The following is a 21,076-nucleotide window of genomic DNA, read 5'->3' as shown; positions in this document are numbered from 1 at the left end:
CAAGTGTGTTACGAAAATATCCGTGCACATCCTATGAGAGACACACATACTTTATTTTAGTTGATTCCTACTACTTCAAAGATTGGACAATGTAGTTCCGGAATTGGAGAAGAGGGAGGGTGTGGTGGTGTATCTTCTAATGGCAGGATATAGGAGAGTAAAAAAATATAACAAATTGAGCTTGGATATTGAATACATTGAAGTTATAGACTTTTGAGAAGGTGGAATTTAGCTGTAGTCAGCTCACTGGGTGGTAGAATTCTTTTGACCTTATAAAGACATTTTTTTTCTCTTTAGAAAGTCACTTTTCCCTTGGTTTATTCATAGCAATTGTCAATGAAATGAAAAACAATAACCCAAAGCCTCAATTTTTATAGGATTAGTATAAGTGCAATTGATTTAGATTTTTAAAAGTCTTTAAAACTAATGAGTGGATACAGGAAATTGGCTCATAAAGGAATCTAAGAGACTTTCTCAACTATCTTCTCTGCATGGCCCCAACTCTAAAGAATTTACTAGTTCCCACCAAACCTCATGTGATTAAAGTGACAAAATCTAGAGTTGTATTTGTTAAATAACAATTATAGTGTATGTATAAGCAACACTAAGAGGAATTAATTTAAAATAACAGAGGGATATACATTTGCAAGGATGCCTTGAATATCTCTTCAGAAGAGGAGATTCTTGGTTTCACTATAAGAAATTATACAAATAAAAAAATTGTTGAGGGATTTGTTAAAAGCATATCTTGGGTCTTGCTTTTAGTGAATTTATTTTGAACCCTCTGAAGCAGACACTGAAATTTTTTTACATTCTAATGAGGGAACTAAAAACATATATTTCAAAGAAAACAGCACTCATAAATTACATTTATGACACATGAGGTTGCTGACTGCTGTGCAGGGAGCACAGAGTAATGCTGCTAATATGCACTCTAGCCTGATGTTCTCAGTTCCCAACATGCTCTAATTCCACACTACAAATCTTTAAATGGCAGTTATATTTTAATTAATGTGATTATGCGCAGCCATTAGTGAGCCCTCCCCCAGTACATTTCTCCTGCCAGGCCCATGAATGCCAGTAAACCATTAACATAAAAGGGCTGTTTGCTTATTAAATTCATCGACACAAATAGGCAAGGGTGGCCATTGTTGACTTGCCGTGGAAAGAACTGAGGGGGAGAAGGAGCAGCGCAGTTGCTGGCAGTTGCAATTATCTGGTGTAATTAAGTCTAATTTATAAGCCCCCCCTCCACAAATGAGAAAGTAACAATTTTTGTTAATTAACAAGAGCATTTGTAAAGCTCGTTAACTCCATCATTCACAATCTGCCTGGAAAGATGGGAGCATATGGCTATTAGGATGGGACATGTTGCATATACGTATTTGTGCATTAATCTGTTTGGAAGGGCTAATGATTGAAATGGGAGATAGAAATGGATGTTATATTACGGAGAAAAGAAGATCTACTGTTTTCATTTATCTTTACAGCAATGTAAGTGCTTTGTCATTATCGTCCACATACGGTTTCATTATTCTGATACAGCACTCTGTTACATTGCCTCATACCATCATCCCCCTAAGCCTGCAGGGTACAAGAGCACTTATCTTTCCTGATGACTGTTGAATCATTTAAAACAAGTTATTAGTGAAACAATTAAAATGATATTGGTTCACAATTGTATTTATAGCTGGCAGGCATAATGAACCATTCTGAATAGCAGTCGGGGGTTCTCAGAATGGATGGAAAATGCTGTTAATCAGAGACAAGAGAAACCTCTAAAGAAAAACTAAATTGCAAGAACACATTAATTGTATTGGAACATTTCATTTAATTGAGAACAAAGGAAAGGTAAAAATCATATTATCAATGTTTTATGAACATGAAGGAATAGGAAAATTACTATGTCATTTGTCACATATCTTTTGTTAGAATTGAAAATTAAAAAGGCAGTATTTAACTTTAATAAGAGCAGGCCAAATGCATCATGTTGTCACATATTTTGTTTTTTTTTTTTTCATGGAGAGGATTAAACAGACAGAGAGAGAAGGAGAGAGAGAGAGAGAGACAGAGAGACAGAGACAGAGAGATAGAGAGAGAGAGAGAGAGAGAGAGAGAGAGAGAGAGAGAGAGAGATGCATGAGAAAAGGCACTAATCAGGGTTACAGATTACTGAATATCAAGGAGTTAAGATTATTCCTGCTGAACTATATTCATAAGTCTTAGAAAATCACTGTCACCAAATCATCTGTGAAGAGCATATCAGTAATATATTGTTTAATCACCTTTGGTGGTAGAAGTCATTGGAATTTGTGGACATGATTGGTAGCACACAGGTATTAGAAGCCAAGCTTCTAATCTCACTTCTACCAATTTATCATAAATGTTCCTTGATTAGCCTTAGGAATGGATACTTCTTTCACAAGAAACTATAAATGTATTAATGCTTGTGTGTATGTGTGTGTGTGTGTGTGTGTGTGTGTGTGTGTGTACCCCTACATATGTGCATATACGTGTTGGGGCTAGTTGAAAGGGTGAGAAGAGTACATTTCTCTTACAATCTAGTTCTCTTTGGAACTGATATCTCTTCATGTGAAAGGCTAGTATATGAAACCGGTGAGCCAGTTTTAGGTTCAACTCAATTTATTTTTATGTAGCATTCAGAATATAAAGTTTAAAATGTTTTACATATACCAATCAACAAAGTAGTGGAGAAAACTATTTTACTGAGTTGGCTTTGTAGAAATCAAGACAAAACTGTGTTAAGATTATAAATGTCTGTCAAAGAGACAACTGAAACACGCAAGTACTGATATACCAGACAAGCTTCCTATTTTGAAAATTTGATGGATCTGTGCTTTCATTGGTCTAAATACTCCCTACATTGATTCAGAACCTTAGCCCTCTTGCCTTCATATGTTTTGACATCTTTATTCATGTTATTCCATAAATCTTCCAGTGATGATATGCCTTACTTGGCCTCACTCTGGTTCCTTTAATATCTTGGGAGCACCAGCATACTACTTTGGAAGTCCAGCTATTATCTTCCATCTAAAATACAAGTCCTATAGAAGAGTTGACTTTGTAATATTTCAATACCAAGGAGAAAAATTGAAACAGAAGAAATTATAATAATAATAAAATAAACACATATGTACATACTTGTCTTTCTTGAGTTCTAGTCTCACATTGGATATTTTTAACTCAATTTGCCATCATCATCTCAGATTCAAGATGTCCAAAATAATATTTATTATCTTCCTCCTAAAACCTACACTTTATCCAAACTTCTCAGTTTCAGAGTCATCCCAGATTCCTCACTCTCTTTTTACCCTCCATACCCAACTAGTTGTGACATCTTCCCAATTCAAGTTTCACAACATCTTTTGCATCTAACTCTCCACTTACATGGTCCCATGATCATCTCTTGCCTGGACTATTGCAAAGACTTTAACTTTCTGGCTCCAGTATATCTTCTTAAGATTGTTACATATTCTTTACAATTGACATGTTAGCCAAAGTGGCTTATTCACTGCTTTTCATAACAATTCATCTACTATCTCTGTATCTTGTCCCAGGCTATTCCTCACGTTGTGACATATGAGATTCTATGCCTGAAATACCCTTCTTCCTCATCTCTGCCTCTTAGAAACCCTAGCTTCCTTTAAAGTTCAGTGCAAGATCCACCTCTTACATAAGGTCTTTGCTGATTGACACCCCAACCCCAACTGCTAGTGCCTACCTCAATGAAATAACCTCAGACCTAGTTTGTGCGTATTCTAGACCGCAGAATTGTTGTCTTTGTGGCCACAGACTCTAGGGGAATCTTTTACATATAGTAGGCATTCAATAAATGATTGTGCTTTGGTTGATTGATAAGTGCTTTAAAGTTTGCAAAATACCTTTTAAAATATGTTATTTGAGCCTTGTAATGGACCTTGTGGAGCACAAGGTCTTTTACATTCCTTATCTTGTTGGAAGCTCAGAGCAACCCTGTAATGTTGGTACTACAACAATTGTTATTCCCTTGTTACTAGTGAGGACAACTGATGTACAGAATGAATGACTGGCCTAAAGTCACACAACTAATCAGCTTCTAGGGAAGGATTTGAGCTTAAATCTCCCACACTCCAAGTATTACTCTTTATACTACAAGCATCCAGAGGAACAGCACTAGTAAAAATTAAAGTCACAGAGAATGGAAGGAAAATTAAAACAGAGTAAATATCTGGAGAAAACAATTACTAAGCAAAGGTGAATGACAACTGAAATCAAAGGCAAACAAAGGAATGTCTTTGGAAGTTTGGGCAGCATCTATACTGAATGTTTGCTCTGCAATTAAAAAAATAGAAAAAAAAGAGCACTTGATTGTCAAAGATATTTTCAGTTTTCAGAAAGTGATAGTATAATTCAGTTGCTTAACTTTAGGAATTTGGACTGCATTGATTTATCAAAGTACCAACCAATAAAAACATTTCTGAGAAGGAACTATGGGAAGAAATAAAATATACTTTCTTGGTAGGAAGATGATAGCTAGGTTTACCAAATTATCTTACATCTCTCTTTCTATCTTGATCTCTATCTCTATCTCTCTCATTAATCTATATTGGTATCATATATCTATATCTATATCTACATGTTGCTAAGTCTATGTTTATATCATGTATGTATATTTTTAGCTCATCTATCTCTATTGATATAATATATCTATGGCTATAGTTATATCCATATTCACATCTATATCTATATCATCTATCTGCATCTAAGTCTGTCTATATCATATATTTATATTTGTATATATCAATCAATACATACATGCATATGTGCACATGTATGCACATTTGCATATGCATATGTACATATATGTATATATTGATATGTGTGTATATGTGTACGTATGTGAGTTATTCCTCTTTTACACATATTTTTAGAGAAAATAAAAGTATAAATATATCCTTAGAGTAATTCCTCTCATCTGCTCTGTTTGCCCCTCTTGAATTTGAAATCATAAGAGCACAGTCAGATTAGGTTTCTATGAATGGAATGAACTTTGTTAGCCTTACAAAGACAGACAACAGCAGGTCTTTGGTTACTACTTTCACTGGTAGAAGGAAGAAGAGAGTGATGGTATTTCTTCCACCTATTCAAATAGCCATCTTTCTGCAACTTAATAGAATGCCTTCAAGAGCTGATATGGGAAACAAACAAACAAACAACAACAAAAAAAAAAACCAACTAATTTCCCTGAAGCCAAATTGGTGATTTAGTCAGGATGCTCCTTGGGCAGCAGACACACAGCCTATCAATAGAGCTGCCCTTGAAGTCTTTCTAGGTTGATAGGAAATGTCGAAACTAGTGCTACACTAACATAGGCTTTTAGGCACTAGAGTTATAGAGTAATCTGTACATCACAGCGAGATGCCAGAGAAGGACTTTGGTTGAGGGCAATTAGCATGCATTGTCAACTAAGAGGTTCTTTAAACTCATTCTTTTTAGCATACTCTTTACCTTATCATCTTGGACACTCATCAGTACTACTGAGCTTGTCAATGTCTTTCATGGATAAGTGGTCTAGGATTCATCACAATAGCATAGGTGTGATCTGATATGGGCTCAGTACAGTGAGAATATCATCTCCTTCATTATACCACTCTTTCCCCCTTAATGTGACCTTGGATTGAGTTCATTTTTGCCTACTGTATTGAACTATTGCTTCAGAAGCAGTTATGTGATACAGTGGATACAGCATTGGGCCTGAAGTCATGAAGACCTGAGATCAAATTCAGTCTCAGATACTTATTAGCTATATGACTCTGGGCAAGTCACTTAACTCCTGTTTGCCTCAGTTTTCTCAACTGTAAAGTGGGGATAGTAACATACTGTTAAGAGGATCAAATGAAATAATATTTGTAAAGTGTTTAGTATAGTTCCTGGCAGAACTTAATAAATGCTTATTCCCTCCTTCCTTCATATTGAATTTGAAATAAACTAAAATTCCCAGAATTTTTTTTCAGACTGATACTTAGCCATGCTTTCCCAATTCTCTTATATTTTTGAAGTTAATTTTTTTAACCTTTATGTGGAACACTATGCTTTGCCCTACTGAAATGAATCTTATTAAAGTCATCCCATATTTTTAACATACCATATACATATATATATATATATATATATATATATATATATATTTTTTTTACCAACACGAAAAAGCTTCAAGTACACACCCAACCATTATGAGACTTTGTGTTGGCAATCCCTTCCACATTCATGTCATTAGCAAATTTGATAGCCATGATATCTATGATTTTGTAAAAGTCATTAATATAAAATGTTAAATAATACAGGGACTAGAGTCCTCTAACCAAGGTAATATCAATTCATTACTGACAACACTTTGGGTCCACCAAATTCTAAATCTTAATATACTATCTTCTAGCAGCATATCTGTATCCCATTCAGAAGGATAGCATGAAAGCCCTCAACAGCATGACGCTGGAGCTGGAGTTATAGTACCTGGGCCTGAATGTAAACTCCCAGTTATTACCTTGATGATGTTGGGCAAGTCATTGCTCTATTTGAGCTTCAATATCCTCATCTGTGAAACGAATGGCCTTTCAAGTTCCTTTGAGCTCTAAATCTATAATTTCATGATCCTATGTTTCCCCATACCTTTTAGACCCATATTAAAACCAACTGGGACCTGAAACTCATTACATCCAAATCTGATGTCAGTCTTTTTCCCCCACCCCATCTTTTTATTCTATCTTCAAGCTTTCTGAAACTGGCAATATCATTCATAAGTAAATATCCCACAGTTAAAAATTAGCATCATTTTTTGTTCTTCTCTCCCTGTCATTTCATACTGAATCAGTAGGAAGTCCGTTTGGTTCTACTTCTGTAATATTTATTCAATTCTTTCTCTACTCTCTCTTCCCACCAACATTATTCCAGTACAGACTTCCATTACCTTATGTCTTGTTTATTTCAAAAGCCTCTATCAATGTCTTCCTGCTTTTACTTTTTCTATATCCCTGCTTTATTTTATCATTAGATATAGTTTCAAAAGTGCCCTTCCAGTGATCCTGTTTACTGTTGCTCTTTTCAATGAATTAAACTTTGTGTTTGATGGAAAAATAAAACCAAACCCCTGACTTGTACATTTCTTCCAGATTAATCTTCAGTATTCATAAATCTGGTCATGTGACCTACCCATTAAAAACACTTTTGTTTACTATTTCCTATTTAATGAAATTCAAATTCTTTCACCTGTTTGAAAATTTCTCATAGCCTGACACTACACTTTCAGTGTCATATCTCACTATTTATCATGGCATTTTATATTCCAGTCATATAGGACTACTTCTCATCCCAGACTCATGATCTGCCTTCATCCATTTGTCCATGCTATTTCCAGAACACAAATAACCTCCCTATCTCCATCTGTTGAATTCCTAGTTGTTCTTTAACATCGAAGGCAAATGTCACTTTCTCCAGGAAAGAAAAGTTATGGCAGGCCTTGCAAATGTGAAAAGCCTTCAAGTAGAGATTCAATGATAGACTCTGTTTTTTTTTTTTTTCCTGAGGACCCATTCTATCTAGTATGGAGAGTCATCAGCAGTTTAATAACAATAATAAATTTTCTAGCTGCCACAACTCTTTTTTTATCATTTAATTTCTTATTTTATTTTTTCAATTGCATGTAAATTTTTAAACATTATTTAAAATTTTGAGTTCTAAATTGTCTCCCTTCCTCCCTCCCCAAACTCCTCCCTGAGAAGTCAAGCTACTTGATATAGATTATAAATATGCATTCATGTAAATCGTATTTCTATGTTAGCCTTGTTGTAAAATAAAATGTAGACCAAAATTAAAAATAATTAAGAAAATTAAAAAATATGCTTCAATCTTCATTCAGGTTCTGTCAGTCCTTTCATTGGAGGTAGATAGTAATTTTAGCTAACTCATTTACAATTGGTCATTGGTCATTTACATTGGTCATCTTGCTGTTATTGTGTACAATGGTCTCCTGGTTCTGTTCATTTCACTTTGCATCAATTCGTGTAAGTCTTCCTAGGTTTTTCTGAAAGTGTCCTGCTTGTCATTTCTTATAGCGTAATAATATTCCATCACAATCATATAACAACTTACTCAGCAATCATCCAGCTAATAGGCATGCCCTCAATGTCCAATTCTTTGCCACCATAAAAAAGCATCTATAAATATTTATATACATATAGAAACTTTTTCATATCTTTTTAGGATACAGATGTACTAGTGTTATTGCTAGATCAAAGTATAGAAACATTTGATTGCCCTTTGGGCATAGTTCCAAATTCCTCTCTAGGAGGGTTGGTCCAGTTCACAATACCACCCACAGTGAATTAATGTCCCAATTTTTCCACATCCCCTCCAACATATAGATATAAAGTGATATTTTAGAGTTGTTTTAATTTGCTTTTTTCTAATCAATAGTATAATAGAGCATTTTTTTCATATGACTAGAGATACCTTTGAATTCTTCTTCTGAAAACTGTCTTTCCACATCCACTGACCATTTATCAATTGGGGAATAACTCATATTCTCATTAATTTGACTTAGTTCTCTATATATTTGAGAAATGAGGCCTTTGTCAGAGAAATTTGCTGTTTTTCCTCTGCTTTCCTTTTAATCTTGGCTGCATTGGTTTTGTTTGTGCAAAACCTTTTTAAAAAAAATTCATGTAATAAAACTATCTATTTAAATTCCTTAATACTCTCTATCTTGTTTAGTCATAAATTCTTCCCTTATTTATAGATTTGACAGGTAAAATATTCTATGTTCCCCTAATTTGATTTTGATATCATCCTTCATATCTAAATCATGTACCTATTTTGACTTTACACAGGGTGAGATGCTGGGCTGTACTTAGTTTTTGCCAAAAATGCTTTCTAGTTTTCCCAACATTTTCTGTCAAAAAACAGTGAATTCTTGTCCCCAAAGCTTGGATCTTTGTGTACATAAAATATTAGATTAATATGACCAATTAGGAGTGTGTATTATGTACCTAATTTATTCCACTGATTCACCATTCTATTTCTTTAGCCAATACCAAATGGTTTTGATGATTCCACTTCATAATACAATTTGAGATCTGGTATTGCTAGGCTACCTTCCTTCACATTTTTTCCTTTGATTCCCTTGATATTCTTTTTTAAAAAATAATTTGTTGGGGCAGCTAGGTGGTGCAGTGAGTAGAACACCAGCCCTGGAGTCAGGAGGACCTGAGTTCAAATCTGGCCTCAGATACTTGACACATGTACTAGTTGTGTGACCTTGGGCAAGTCACTTAACCCCAATTGCCCTGCCTTCCCCCCCCATAATGATTTTTTAATTTAATTTTTAAATTTTAATTTTTGCTTTTTAAATTTTTTAAACATTTTTTTATTTTTGTTTTATTTTTTTTGTTTGCAATATGGACGGTAAGTTCAGCCTACTTACAAAATTAAATAGTGTAGTTCTGGCACGGTTAATCTTACCAAACAACACTAACTGGGGCAAACCCTGTTTACAAAGACTAAAAGACTGCTGGTTTTGCAATGAGAACTTCTTTGGGAGGATTTGCCTTAGAAACAATCCTCTGAGTCTAGGGTTCCAGTATCACTATTATATTTGCTTGGCACTTTTGGAAAATTCTGATTCTTTTTAAGGTCCATCTAAGAAGCACACTCATGCAAAAACCATGGTCTCAAGAAGGCAGAGTATAGGGCAGTACAAAGAACACTGATTCAGAAGTCCATCAGCTCCTGCCTCTAATGCTCACTACCTGTGTGACCTCTAGCAATCCACCAAAACCTCCCTGGGATGCGGTTCCCTCCTCTGACAACCGAGGGAGATGGACCAGATTTCCTCTGAGGTCCCCTATATTGTGTTCGATTTATGATCTCAAGATATTTACATGTTGATTCCCCCAAGCTTCTTGAGGGCAGATGTTACTCTGTGCCTTCGTTTGAGTCCCTGGCACTTGGCATAGTACCTAGAATACAGTTAAGTGCTTAATAAATGCTTGTTGACTGATTTGGCAGGTAAACTTAAAGACTAATGTATTAAAACAGGACCCAAAACTTTCATTAGTGGTGTCCTATGTGCATGCTAATATAATATATTATGACTCAGAGACTGAAGTCAAGCTGTCTGTTTTAGAAATAAGACCTTTAGTCATTTTCTCATTTTCCTTTTTACAAAATGACATATGCAGTAATCCTTCCTAATATAGATGTTGAAGTTTAAAAATGTTTATTTTATGATAATTATTAAATAAAAGTATACCAAAGTGCTTAAAAAGTCATAGATCTGGCAGTTTATGTGCTTTAAACTGCAGTAAAAAAGGGCTATTAAAAAACACACCTAAACAATCCATCCTTCCCTCCTTAAGCAATCCAATCCAATCCCTTTAATGAGCATGATAAGAAAATATTTATATGTTCTAATTATACAAAATCAAAGCAACATATTTTGTATTCAGGAATTTGTACACTGTATACAATGGTCAATGTGAAAAATATGAACACTTACAAAATTACACGTGGCATATCGAAAGAGAATTCTACCTATCTCTAGATATATGTCGGACACCAGTGAGCCTTTGCCTTTTGCCCAAATCTACATAAACCTTTTAATTTTTTTTTTCACTCAAGGTAGACATTTTATAACAAAACCTTGAAGAAGTAGTAATAGAGATAAAAACTGACTCTTGGCGGAGAACTTAATAAGGAGTGAGTGAGTGTGTGTGTGTGTGTGTGTGTGTGTGTATGTTTGTGTGTGTGTGTGTGTGTGTGCATAATGGTATTAGTTTCATTCCTGGGTGAATATGCAGAATTCTATTCTACAAAGAAGGCAGAACTTAGTCCATGGCACGGAAATGTTAATTGCCCCAATGCTTAAAATAGGCTTGAGTCACTTAAACCACGTAATTTTTCAATGATAATTCTCACAGAAAATGTTTTCTTCTTTTATTCTTTCATTTGCGGGGGCCAAGTATTTTAAAAAAAATTGCAAAGAAAGAAGTCTGGTCCCCTAGATTTCTTGTTTGGATTATTCTGTTTCATTAGAGTCACTCAGGATAAAGCTGCATCACCCAAGTTAATAATTAAAAAAACATCTAGTTGACATTCAGTTTTAGGGAATACTCATAAATAGACATTGAGGTATGAAAAAACTCCTTTTAATTAAACTAAGAGTGTCAATAGTTTGTTACTATGAAAGGCCCTTTGGCTCACCAGAAATATAACCTTTAAACAAATGCTAACATCCCAACGTTTCAAACATTAAGAGCAGCGTGTAATTTTAAAATGGAGTGAACTGTTCCCAAGCCCACATACCTTATAAGTAATTACAATCCAGAGTTTTACAAAGGGACAGCCACATGCATGATCTTGGCAAATCTATCCAAATTTCTTAGCACTTCAATTTAGGACTTTGGGTAACTTATCAGTACAAAATAAATCAGTAATTTGATGGGAATTTTTTAAAGTACATTTATACATAACCCACTGTATTATCAGACATGTGTTCGGTTCCTAAAACAGGAACCAAGTTCTAGCTTTAGCATCTCCTATAAAGGGATCAGACAATCCCATACAAAGTTTATACTTTACATTCTCTTGTAGAGTCTGGATTCAAATGGCACATTACTTTTTTGTCTTCATGCAAATGTTTCTATTTAAGCCTATATCTCCATTTTTCACATTTTCTGGAAAATTTCTTATCTTGTTCAATTTCTCTTGGGTCAACATTTTAGCTATTCCAATTAATAATCTGGTACTCAGACATGCAGGTTTCCCTCAATAGGTTGTAAATTTTGGCTTATTTTTGCCATTCTCTATCTATTAATGGCAACTAAATTTACCTTTGTCCTACGAAAAAATCTTGCATCTTCTCTGATATAACACTTTATGTGCTTCTCCAGAGAAACACAGAACTGCAGCAAATGTTTCCTTCACTGAAAAGGGAACAAATAGGAACTAATTTCACTGACTAAGTGAAGAAGCACATAGGTCTCAGATAACATACCTTTTGCTTAGGGTCTAGACCTAAATGGTCTTTGGTAAGATTATGCTGCTGTTCACCTATTTTCTTTGCTATCATTTTCCTTAACAAATCAGAAGGCTTCATTTGCATAAAATATTGACAAAGGAGCAACATTTGCAGATCACTGCCACTTGGAATATCTTCATATTTCTTGTCCAGAAATTTAGCAAAACTGTTAGGCTGAGATGCTGTCTTACCTGCCTTCCATGTGCTGTCCAGTTAGGTACAAACTCCACCAACCACAGAGGGTTTTGATGATTAGTGGACAGCTCACTTATAGCCATACAGAGTTCAGGCATCTTTGTGTTCCAATCTCTAATGTTTTCCAACAGGTTTATTGAGAGACTTTGAAAGTCCACTAGTGCAATCTGTTTCAGGTGATTTTCCAAATTCATTTTCAGGAACATTAAAAACAGCAAGATTATTTCTTGATCTGTGTAACCTTCTGGGTATACAGCTGTACACAAGCCTATAAACTTAACTACATTAAAAATGTTAGTTTCTGGAAGACATGAATCAACAGTTTCTGCTTTTAAAATCTTCACTTTTTATTTCTTCAGATGTGCTTTGTACCCCAAAACTAAAAATATCTTAATTAAAGACAGGTTGAAGATTCTGCACAGGAAATAAAAACTTAATTCAGACTCCCATGTTGACAAACACAGTTGCTATAACAGATAGTGATGGAATCCAAAGCCAAACTGATGAGCCACTAGTGGCACTACTGGATATGTCATTTCTACTGCCAATTTTGCTAAAATTGTTTTTCAAAATCTCAGGTTCTGGTGATGAAACCAAGTTTTTGGCATCTGTAATTGTCTTGTTTTGATTTGTGTACTTAGTTTTCTCCCTAATGCTTCCATGATTTTGTGATGACATTTTGATTGGGCATCTTTCTTGCTTCCTTAGGTCCTTCATTCCATTCCTCAACAAGCAAAGATGTAAAGTAGAAATAAGGGGTTTTCCAACCACTAAAGACTGGGTTTTCTGCACCACAAGAGGCTGGTTTATCTCAGGTGCATCTCTTTCACCTTTTTTCTCTTTAAATATTCTCATCAAAGTCTCTGTAATAGTTCAATTGTGTTGTTGGCATCTTCTTACATATATTTTTGTTGCAGATATTTTTCTTTCAAATTATCCTAAGCCAGTATCTAACAATTTATCTCTTCCCTATTTATGATTTGTCCTTTGTGGAGAGTTAATACAAGTCTATTTTGCCTTGGGACTGGTTTGAAGAAATCTGTAATTGACTAATTTCAAACACTTTAGCACTGAAATTCATAAAGGAAACATTATCTAAGCTTCAAGAAGATGTAGACAGTAGCACGATAGTGATGGGAGACTTCATCATCCCTCCGTGAGTTTTGGATAAGCCTGTAACTGTAGCTTTCCTCACTCCTCCCTGAACCAGGCTGGGCTGCAGTGGACCTCAAGGGACACCCTGATGCCAGGACTGGGGAAAGTCAGGGAAAGGCCCAGCCAGCATGTTGTCTAGCTTCATGTCCCTGTTGCTGCCCTAGGGGTCCGAATGGGGGAGTAGTAGTCTTTATGCCTCAAGGATGCCAGGTGATTGCTGAGGACTTCCAAGACCCTTCCATCTTTACTATGGTTACCTCTAAGAGAATCGATTATCTTGATATTCTTGACCATTTGCTCTTCCAAATGAATTTTGTTACGATTTTTTTTCTAGATTTACAAAATAATTTCTTTGGTAATTTGATTGGTATGGCATTGAATAAGTAAATTAAGTAGAATTATAATTTTATTTGTTGACTCAGCATACTTATGAGCAATTGCTATATCTCCCAATTATTTAAATCTGGATCTATTTGTGTGGAGTGTTTGTAATTGCGTTCATAAAGTTCCTTGATGTGTTTTGGCAGGTGGACTCTGAAGTATTTTGCATTGTCTGCAGTTGTTTTAAATGGAATTTCTTTTTTTTTATCTCTTGTTGTTGGACTTTGTTAATATATAGAAATGCTGATGATTCATGGGGATTTATTTTATATCCTACAACTTTGCTAAAGTTGTATATTGAGAATCAAAATGGGGGGGTGGAGCCAAGATGGCGGCTGGAAAGCAGGGACTAGGGTGAGCTCCCCGCCGAGTCCCTCCAAAAACCTATAAAAAATGGCTCTGAACCAATTCTAGAACTTCAGAACCCACAAAACAGCAGAGGGAAGCAGGGCTCCAGCCCAGGACAGCCTGGATGGTCTCTGGGTGAGGTCTATCCCACACGGAGCTGGGAGCTGGGAGTGGAGCAGAGCCCAGCATGAGCAGCTAGGACCAACCAGACCAGGAGGCGGGCGGAGCGGGCCCTAGTGCCCTGAATTAGTGAACTGCAGCAGTTACCAGACTTCTCAACCCACAAACACCAAAGACAGCGGAGAAGGTTAGTGGGAAAAGCTGCAGGAGTGGAAGGAGTTCGCAGCCCCGGGGCAGCCGAGGTGGGGCAGCCACAGCTGCTGTTGCTTCCGGCCCCAGGCCCACCTGGTGGGAGGAATTAAGTGGCGGATCAGAGCAAGAGCACACAGCCAGCTGAAGATCTAAGCCCAGTCCAGGTTGGGGGTTCTTGGGAAAGGAGGAGTGCTGGTGTGGCAGAGCTGGCGAATCCCCCCCAAACGTGGAACATAGAACTCTTTAGTCTACAAGCAGTCATACCCCGCTGAAAAACTCAAGGGTCAAGTTAGTTGGTTGGGAATATGGCCAGGCAGAGAAGACACACCCAGATTCAGTCTCAGACTTTGGATTCTTCCTTTGGTGACAAAGAAGACCAAAACATACAGCCACAAAAAGTCAACAAAGTGCAAGAGCCTACACCAAAAGCCTCCAAGAAAAACATGAACTGGTCCCAGGCCATGGAAGAGCTCAAAAAGGATTTGGAAAAGCAAGTTAGAGAAGTAGAGGAAAAATTGGGAAGAGAAATGAGAAGGATGCGAGAAAACCATGAAAAACAAGTCAATGACTTCCTAAAGGAGACCCCAAAAAAATACTGAAAAATACACTGAAGAAAACAAAATAGAAAGTGAAAAAATCCATTTATCGCCTCCTCATATAGATCCCAGAAAGAAATCTCCTAGGAATATTGTCGCCAAATTCCAGAGCTCCCAGAGCAAGGAGAAAATACTGTAAGCAGCCAGAAAGAAACAATTTGAGTATCGTGGAAACACAAACAGAGTAACCCAAGATCTGGCAGCTTCTACATTAAGAGATCGAAGGGCTTGGAATACGATATTCCGGAGGTCAATGGAGCTAGGATTAAAACCTAGAATCACCTACCCAGCAAAACTGAGTATCATGCTCCAAGGCAAAATATGGATTTTCAAAAAAATAGAGGACTTTCAAGCTTTCTCAGTGAAAAGACCAGAGCTGAATAGAAAATCTGACTTTCAAACACAAGAATCAAGAGAAGCATGAAAAGGTAAACAAGAAAGAGAAATCACAAGGGACTTACTAAAGTTGAACTGTTTTGTTTACGTTCCTACATAGAAAGATGAGGTGCATGATTCATGAGACTTCAATATCATAGTAGCTGAAAGGAATATGCATATATATATGTTTATGTATATATGTTTATGTATATATATATAAGTGAATGTGCATGTATGTATATATGTATGTATATATATATATATCTAGAGAGAGAGAGAGAGAGAGAGAGAGGTGAGTTGAAGATGAAGGGAAGATATCTAAAAGAAATAAAATCAAATTAAGGGATGAGAGAGGAATATATTGAGAGAGGGAGATAAGGAGAGATAGAATGGGGTGGATTATCTCGCATAAAGGTGGCAAGAGGAAGCAGTTCTGTGCGAGGAGGGGAGAGGGCAGGTGAGGGGGGAATGAGTGAACCTTGCTCTCATCAAATTTGGCCTGAGGAGGGAATACCATAAATACTCAGTTGGGTATCTTACCCCACAGGAAAGAAGAGGGAAGAAGATAAAAAAAAGGGGGGGGGATGATGGAGGGGAGGGCAGATGGGAGTGGAGGTAATCAAAAACAAACACTTTGGAAAGGGGACAGGGTCAAGGGAGAAAATTCAATAAAGGGGGATGGGTTGGGAAGAAGCAAAGTATAGTTAGTCTTTCACAACATGAGTATTGTGGAAGGGTTATACATAATGATACACATGTGGCCTATGTTGCATTGCTTGACTTCTTAGGGAGGGTGGGTGGGAAGGGAAGAGGGGAGACAATTTGGAACTCAAAGTTTTAAAAACAGATGTTCAAAAACAAAAAAAAAAAAGTTTTTGCATGCAACTAGAAAATGAGATACACAGGCAATGGGGCTTAAAAATTTATCTTGCCCTACAAGAAAGGAAGGGAAAAGGGGATGGGAGGGCAGTGGGGTGACAGAGGGGAGGGCTGAATGGGGAACAGGGCAACTAGAATATATGTCATCTTGGAGTGGGGGGGAGGGCAGAAATGGGGAGAAAATTTGTAATTGAAACTCTTGTAAAAATCAATGCTGAAAACTAAATATGTTAAACAAATAAATTTAAAAGAGAATCAAAATGGGCTCTTAGCACTTATTCAACCAAGTACCCTTGAAGAGTTTGGCCTTTGTTTCCTTGATTAAATTAGGAGTCATTGATGACCTCCTTGCCTCAAGGGAAAGCCTAGTTTGTATGAGTTTGAGTGACATGTTTGTGACATCAGAGGCTTCTTTTAGACCATGTGGGTTTAAGTCACATTTTGTGATGATTTTAGGTCACGTGGGTGAGTCACATGTGTGAGTCACCTTTGACCCTGGTCATGATATATAAACCCAGAGGATGGCTTTCTCTTTTGGAGCTCTGAACCACAGCAGGAATGGTGCGTGACTCTAGGCAAGCCATTGTTATGAGCTCCCCAGCTTTGAAGAAAACCCAGATGTTGATGCTTCTCTGGTAACTGTATATTGTGATTTTGTCAGACAGAAATCTATTTGTTGATTTCTGTTTATTTGCTCTGTTTGTATTTGCTCTGAAGGTCAGGGTGCTGGCTTTTCCCCCTGAGCTGAGTGAATGATATTTGTATGTTGGATTAAAGTAAGATTGTTAACCCCTTAATGTTGCTTTCCTTTAGTAAAGGAGATCAAAAGAAACTTTGGCTTTCAGCATTCCTGTTGTTGGACTCGTGTTGGTTTTTCACCCCCACAGCAGCTGCTAGCCAAATTGTTGAAACAAGTTGTTAAGTATTTCCACTAGTTTTTTAGTTGATTCTCTAGGGTTCTCTATCTATTCCATCATATCATCAGCAAAGAATAATATTTCCCCTCATTGCCTTTTCTAATTCTATCAATTTCTTTTTCTTCTCTTATTGCTATAACTAGCATTTCTAGAACAATAATGAATAATAGTAGTGATAATGGGCTTCTACTTAACCCTGTTGCAGATAGTGCCATTGATGGTTTTAGATAGATACTACTTATCATTTTAAGGAAAGCTCCATTTATTCCTATCCTTTCTAGCGTTTTTAATAGGAATGGCTGTTGTAGCTTGTCAAAAGCTTTTTCTGCCTCTATTTAGATAATGATATAATTTGTGTTGTTTTTGTTATTCATATAGTCAACTATGCAGCTAGTTTTCCTAATATTGAACCAACCCTGCATTACTGGTATAAATTCCACTTGGTCACAGTTTATGATCTTTGTGATGTATTGCTGTAATCTCCTTGCTAGTATTTTATTTAATTTTTTATATCAAAATGAATCAGGGAAATTAATCTATAGTTTTCTTTCAATTCAGTTTTCTTCAGAGGTCTATCATGTCTAACTTTTCTAAAATTCTAGTCATCTCCTTAACTTCTTTCTTTTTTAGTTTATGGTAACATTTATCTAATTCTGAGAGGGGAAATTTGAGGTCCCCTACTATTATAGTTCTACTGCCCATTTCCCCATGTAACTCATTTAACTTTTCCTTTAAGAATTTGGATGCTATGCCATTTAGTGCATATATGTTTAATATTGGTATTATTTCACTGTTTATGGTACTTTTTAGCAAAATGTAGCTTCACTGCTTATCTCTTTTAATTGGTCTATTTTTGCTTTCACTTTGTCTGGGATCATGATTCCTACCTCAGCTTTTTTTTTTCACCTCAGCTGAAGCATAATCGATTCTCTTCTGGCTCTTTATTTTTATTCTGTTTATCTCTTCATTTCAATTTTGTTTATTGTCAACAACATAGTATAGCATTCTGTTTTTTAATCCACTCTACTATCTGCTTCCATTTTATGGGTGAGTTTATCTCATTAACATTCACAGTTATGATTATTAGCTATTAATTTTCCTACAAACTATTCTCTCTCTCTCTCTCTCTCTCTCTCTCTCTCTCTCACTCTCTCCTTAACTTGTCACTCCTGAAAAGTCTGTTTTGCTTGTGGCCATTGCTTGTATTAATCAGTCTTTTTTTTCTATCAGCTCACTCCCTTTCTCTTATTCTCTTCTGCTACTACTTCCTTGTAGGGTAAGATACATTTTTATATCCAACTGAATGTGTATGTTATTCACTCTTCGAGTCGTTTCCGAGAAAGTAAGGTTCAAGCATTGTCTGCCACCTCCCCCCATCTTCCCCTCCACTATAAAAGCTCTTCCTTTCATTCCTTTTATATGAGACACTTTACCCCATTCTTCCTCACTCCTTTCCCTTCTCTTAGTTCATCCCTCTTTCTCACCCCTTAATTTTTTTTTGAAATCATCCCATAATAATCAGTTCACACTCATGTCCTATGTCTATGTACACTCCTAACTGCCCTAATAAAGATAAAGTTCTTAGGAGTTAGAATTATCATCTTTCCATATAGGAATATAAACAATTTAACTATATTGAATACCTTATGATTTCTTTTTTCCTGTTTATCTTTTTATGCTTCTCCTGAGGCATGGATTTGAAAGGCAAATTTTCTATTCAGCTCTCATCTTTTCATTGAGAATGCTTGAAAGTCCTCTAGTTCATTAAATGTCCATACATCTCCTCCGCCCCCATCCCCCAAGGAACATGTTCACTTTTGCTGCGTAAATGATTCTTAATTGTAATCATAGCTTCTTTGCCTTCTGGAACATCATATTCTAAGTGCTCTGATACTTTAATGTGAAAGCTACTAAATCTTGTGTTATCCTAACTATGGTTCCGTGATATTTGAGTTTTTCTTTCTGGCTTATAACAACTCTTAAGTACCATCTAATCATGTTTTAAGGGGATTGTGAACTGCATTGATGAAAGGCATAGTGGTACCAATAAAACCACAGTACTTTTTGAGGATTGAAATCGTGTGTTTATAATTGAGGATTAATTTCATGCTGATAGATTTTTCAGACATGGAAATTCCTAAAGATTATCTACTAAGAAATAAAGACATTGTGATACACATGACAAAAGTTTACAGATTTAGTACATGGCTCACAATTTTTCCCCAACTTGTGCCCTTAGATCAGTGGACTTCAACATATGTATTGATTGACTCTTAAATACCCTAACCACCCTTTCACTTCCCATGAATTGCTTCTCCACCCCACCTCAGTCATGCACAAAGGTCATATATTTAATCTTGCCATCACCCACAAATGTAGCATAGCTATGTTCAATAATTCTGAAATCTCTTTATCTGACCATAAACTTCTTTTTTTTTTTGCATCTCCCTCTGTCTTCCCTTACAAAACCCCGCTTTTAACCTACACCATGACCTCTAATCCCTTGACCCCTCCACTCTTTTCTACCAGATTCTCTGTACTAACCACTTTCCTCTTTTCCCCATCTTAACCACTTGGTGAATCAATTCAGCTCTGCACTTTCCTCCTCTCTTGAATCCCTGGCTGCCTTATCATATTGCTGATCACTCCCACGAAGCCTCATCTTTGGATCACTCCCACCATTTACCACCGTCTTTCCAACACATAAACTGCTAAACAAAGTTAGAGAAAATCATTCACACATTCTGACTGGTTCCACCACAAATTTAGGTTACATGACCTCAATGGAGTCCTTGTTGCTTCTAGGCAATCCTACTATACCTCCCTTAACTACTCTATCTATGCTACTCTTCAAATTGTCTCTTCCAAAACTTTTCATTCCACCATAGACCTCTAATGGCTCCCCCTATCTGTCTCTCAGTTGAAATCCTTGCCTCATATTTCATAGGAAAAAAAATTAATACCATTCATCATGAGCTCCCTCTTCTCCCCCATTCTTCATCTCCTATAATTCAGATGCCTTCTGCCACTATCTCCTCCCTTCTCCCCATCGAAGATAATGAAATGGCCATACTCTTGACCAAGGATAACACCCCTAATTGTTCAAGTGATTCCCTTCTGTCAACCAACGGATTATTCTCTTCTTACCCCGCTAACTTTTTCACTCAATTTCATTCTCTTTCTGTCTACTACCTCATTCCCTACTGCCTACAAATATGCTCATGTCTCTCTCATCACTTCAAACACTCACTTCTCCTTCTATCCCCATTATCATATTATAACCCTTCTGCCTTTTGTAGCTAAGCTGCAATACATGCCTCTACTTGAGAAAAAGTGCTCTCTTCTTGACTTTTTACAATCTAGCTTTGAACCTTATCCATACACTAAAAGTGTTCTCTCCAAAGTTATCAATGATCTCTTAGTTGCCAAATAAAATGGCCTTAAAAAACAAACTAAAAATGAGGTTTATTATCCAAGTTCTATTTTCCCCACACATACCTCTTTTTAATATTCATTTTGAGTTCAGATGTGACTATATGCTAAACGCTCTACCAGGCTAGGATAATGATAGAGTCCCATATTTAGAAGGGACCTTATTAATCCAACTCTTCTCTGAAGCTTGAATGAAACAATTCAACAGCTCCCTCCTACATGAAGCCTTTCCTGATCTCACCAAGTTATTCCTTCTTCTTTATATTGCATTTTGCTTTATATTATTTATATCAGGCTTTTTAAACTTTTCTCAATTCTCATTCTCCTTGACTCTGCAACTTTTGACACTGCCTCTCCACTCTGATAATCCCTTCTCTCTAGGTTTTCAGAACACCACTCTCCTGGTGCTC

General features: G+C 36.4%; 1 pseudogene; it reads right to left on the bottom strand.

Annotated features, from left to right (window-relative positions):
- Window positions 1–11,858: 11,858 nt before the first annotated feature.
- LOC118837390 overlaps window positions 11,859–21,076 on the bottom strand; it is a 32,587-nt pseudogene continuing 23,369 nt past the window's right edge.

The sequence above is a fragment of the Trichosurus vulpecula genome, chromosome 1 (genome assembly GCF_011100635.1).
Source record: "Trichosurus vulpecula isolate mTriVul1 chromosome 1, mTriVul1.pri, whole genome shotgun sequence".
NCBI classification, from domain to species: domain Eukaryota; kingdom Metazoa; phylum Chordata; class Mammalia; order Diprotodontia; family Phalangeridae; genus Trichosurus; species Trichosurus vulpecula.
This window is presented reverse-complemented; position numbering and strand designations above follow the sequence as displayed.